Here is a 4004-nt window from a genome sequence, read left to right as displayed (position 1 = left end):
ATTCAGAGTATCAATTTCAAGAACTCCCTTCCTCTGAGGCGTCCCACTATTCACGGAATTCCTCTCAGAAGTGTACATGAATTGGTTATTTGCAACCATGTCAATAAGTTCTTGAGCCTCTTCAGGTGTTTTCTTTAGGTGAATGGATCCACCTGCGGAATGGTCCAATGACATCTTGGAAAACTCAGATAGACTATAATAGAATATATCTAATATGGTCCATTCTGAAAACATGTCAGAAGGACACTTTTTAGTCATCTGCTTGTATCTTTCCCAAGCTTCATAGATGGATTCACCATCTTTTTGCTTGAAGGTCTGGACATCCACTCTAAGCTTGCTCAGCTTTTGAGGAGGAAAAAATTTATCCAAGAAGGCCGTGACCAGCTTATCCCAGGAGTCCAGGCTATCTTTAGGTTGTGAATTCAACCATATTCTAGCTCTGTCTCTTACAGCAAAAGGAAAAAGCATGAATCTGTAGACTTCAGGATCTACTCCATTCGTCTTAACAGTCTCACAAATTTGCAAGAACTCAGTTAAAAACTGGTAAGGATCTTCAGATGGAAGTCCATGAAACTTGCAGTTCTGTTGCATTAAAGCAACTAATTGAGGTTTCAACTCAAAATTGTTTGCTCCAATGGCCGGAATGGAGATGCTTCTTCCATCAAATTTGGAAGTTGGTTTAGTGAAATCACCAAGCATCCTCCTTGCATTATTATTGTTAGGTTCGGCTGCCATCTCCTTCTCTTGTTCAAAAATTTCAGAAAGGTTTCCTCTGGATTGTTGTAATTTAGCTTCTCTTAGTTTCCTCTTCAGAGTCCTTTCAGGTTCTGGATCAGCTTCAACAAGAATGTCTTTTTCCTTGTTCCTGCTCATATAGGAAAGAAGAAAACAAGAAAAGAAAGAGGAATCTTCTATGTCACAGTAAAGAGATTCCTTTATGTTAGTAGAAGAAGAAGGGAAGAGGAGTGAAGAAGAATGGGTAAGTATAGAGGTAGTGATTTAAGATGAAGAGAGGTGAAGAAAAGTGTTAGTAGATAAATAAATAAATGGAAGAAGGGGAGAGGGAAGAAATTTCGAAAATAAATTTGAAAAGAAGTTAAATGATTTTTGAAAATAAAAGCTAAGATAGAATTAAAATTAAAACAATTAATTAATTAAAAAGAATTTTTGAAAAAGGGATGAGATATTTTCGAAAATTAAAGAGGGAAAAGTAGTTAGGTGGTTTTGAAAAAGATAGGAAACAAACAAAAAGTCAAATAGTTAGTTGAAAAAGATATTAAAATCAAATTTGAAAAGATAAGAAGATAAAAAGTTAGATAAGACATTTTGAAATCAAATTTTTGAAAAAGATAAAATTTTGAAAAAGATATGATAAAAAGATAAGATAAAAAGATATGATTTTAAAAAAAAAGATATTTTGAAAAAGATTTAATTTTAAAATTAAAATTAATTACTTGACTAACAAGAAACTAAAAGATAAGATTCTAGAATTTAAAGATTGGACCTTTCTTAACAAGAAAGTAGCAACTTCAAATTTTTGAATCAATCACATTAATTGTTAGTGTATTTTCGAAAATTATGAAATAAAGTTAAGAAAAAGGGATTTTGAAAAATAATTTTCAAAATTTTCGAAAAATAGAAAAAAATGAAAAAGATATGATTTTTGAAAAAACGTTTTGAAAAGATAAGATTTTTAAAATTGAAAATTTGACTTGAGTTACAAGAAATAACTAATTTTAAAAATTTTTGACTAAGTCAACTCAAATTTTTCGAAAATTAGGAGAGAAATAAGGAAAAGATATTTTTTTATTTTTGATTTTTTAATGAGGAGAGATAAAAACACAAATATGACCCAAAACATGAAAATTTTGGATCAAAACACATAATGCATGCAAGAACACTATGAATGTCAAGATGAACACCAAGAACACTTTGAAGATCATGATGAACATCAAGAACATATTTTTGAAAAATTTTTGATGCAAAGAAAACATGCAAGACACCAAACTTAGAAATCTTTAATGCATGGACTCTAACAAACAAAAAATGCATATGAAAAATAACAAACAACACAAAGCAAGAAAACATCAAGATCAAACAAGAAGACTTGTCAAGAACAACTTGAAGATCATGAAGAACACCATGAATGCATGAATTTTCGAAAAATGCAAGAAAAATTTTTAAAGCATGCAATTGACACCAAACTTAAAAGTTGACTCAAGACTCAAACAAGAAACACAAAATATTTTTGATTTTTGTGATTTTATGATTTTTTTTGTATTTTTATTATATTTTTCGAAAATTATTTTTTTGGAAAAACAAAAAATAGAGAAAAATTTTGAAAAATTTTGAAAAGAAAATTACCTAATCTGAGCAACAAGATGAACCGTCAGTTATCCAAACTCGAACAATCCCCGGCAACGGCGCCAAAAACTTGGTGTTGTTGCTGGATCAGAAAAACTTGGCGCTGTAGTTGCACGTAATTGTAATTCAAACAATCCCCGGCAACGGCGCCGAAAACTTGGTGGACGAAATTGTGATCATCAATGTTGTATTCTTTGTTTTTGTATGGAATTTATTTCATAATAATGGCTCTTTGCTATGTGTGGACACAACTCCGTTCAACTAACCAGCAAGTGTACTGGGTCGTCCAAGTAATAAACCTTACGTGAGTAAGGATCGATTCCACAGAGATTGTTGGTATGAAGCAAGCTATGGTCATCTTGTAAATCTCAGTCAGGCAGATTTAAATAAATTATGGAATTTGGAAAATCAAATAATAGTAAATAAACATAAAATAAAGATAAAGTTACTCATGTATTTCCATGGTGGGAATTTCAAATAGGTGTATGGAGATGCTGTGCTCCTCCTGAATCTCTACTTTTCTACTGCTTCATCCAATTCTTCTTACTCCTTTCCATTGCAAGCTGTATGTAGGGCATCACCGTTGTCAATGGTTACATCCCATCCTCTCAGTGAAAAAGGTCCAAATGCTCTGTCACAGCACGGCTAATCATCTGTCGGTTCTCAATCAGGTTGGAATAGAATCCCTTGATTCTTTTGCGTCTGTCACTAACGCCCAGCCTTCAGGAGTTTGAAGCTCGTCATAGTCATTCAATTCCAGAATCCTACTCAGAATACCATAGACAAGGTTTAGACTTTCCGGATTCTCATGAATGCCGCCATCAATTCTAGCTTATACCACAAAGATTCTGATTAAGGAATCCAAGAGATATGCGCCCGGTCTAAGGTAGAACGGAAGTGGTTGTCAATCACGCACGTTCATAGGTGAGAATGATGATGAGTGTCACGGATCATCACATTCATCAAGTTGAAGTGCAACGAATATCTTAGAATAGGAATAAATCGAATTGAATAGAAAATAATAGTAATTGCATTGAAACTTGAGGTACAGCAGAGCTCCACACCCTTAATCTATGGTGTGTAGAAACTCCACCGTTGAAAATACATAAGTTAAAGGTTCAGGCATGGCCGAATGGCCAGCCCCCCAAAATGTGATCAATAGTCTCCTCAGATGAATAATAAAATAAAACTGAGACCAAAGATGTCCAATACAATAGTAAATTATCCTATTTATACTAGACTAGCTACTAGGGTTTACAGGAGTAAGTAATTGATGCATAAATCCACTTCCGGGGCCCATTTGGTGTGTGTTTGGGCTGAGCTTGATCTATCCACGAGCTGAGGCTTCTTTTGGAGTTGAACGCCAAGTTGTAACGTGTTTTGGGCGTTCAACTCCGGGTCGTGACGTGTTTCTGGCGTTTTACTCCAGACAGCAACATAGAACTGGCGTTGAGCGCCAGTTTACGTCATCAATTTCCGAATAAAGTATGAACTATTATATATTGCTGGAAATCTATGAATGTCTACTTTCCAACGCCGTTGAGAGCGTGCCATTTGGAGTTCTGTAGCTCCCGAAAATCTATTTCGAGTGCAGAGAGGTCAGATTCCAACAGCATCAGCAGTCCTTTGTCAACCTCCTA

At 34.4% G+C, this 4004-nt stretch overlaps 1 non-coding gene across 1 annotated transcript; it reads left to right on the top strand.

The window, feature by feature from the left end:
- Nucleotides 1-232: 232 nt before the first annotated feature.
- LOC112719026 (small nucleolar RNA R71) lies at nt 233-336 on the top strand. Its single transcript, XR_003161348.1, has one exon. It is a non-coding gene; the product is annotated as a small nucleolar RNA R71 (small nucleolar RNA).
- The last annotated feature ends 3668 nt before the right edge of the window (nt 337-4004 follow it).

Source organism: Arachis hypogaea, chromosome 10 (assembly GCF_003086295.3).
Source record: "Arachis hypogaea cultivar Tifrunner chromosome 10, arahy.Tifrunner.gnm2.J5K5, whole genome shotgun sequence".
Lineage (NCBI taxonomy): Eukaryota > Viridiplantae > Streptophyta > Magnoliopsida > Fabales > Fabaceae > Arachis > Arachis hypogaea.
The sequence above is the reverse complement of the archived record's forward strand: the minus strand, read 5'-3'. Positions and strand labels throughout refer to the sequence as shown.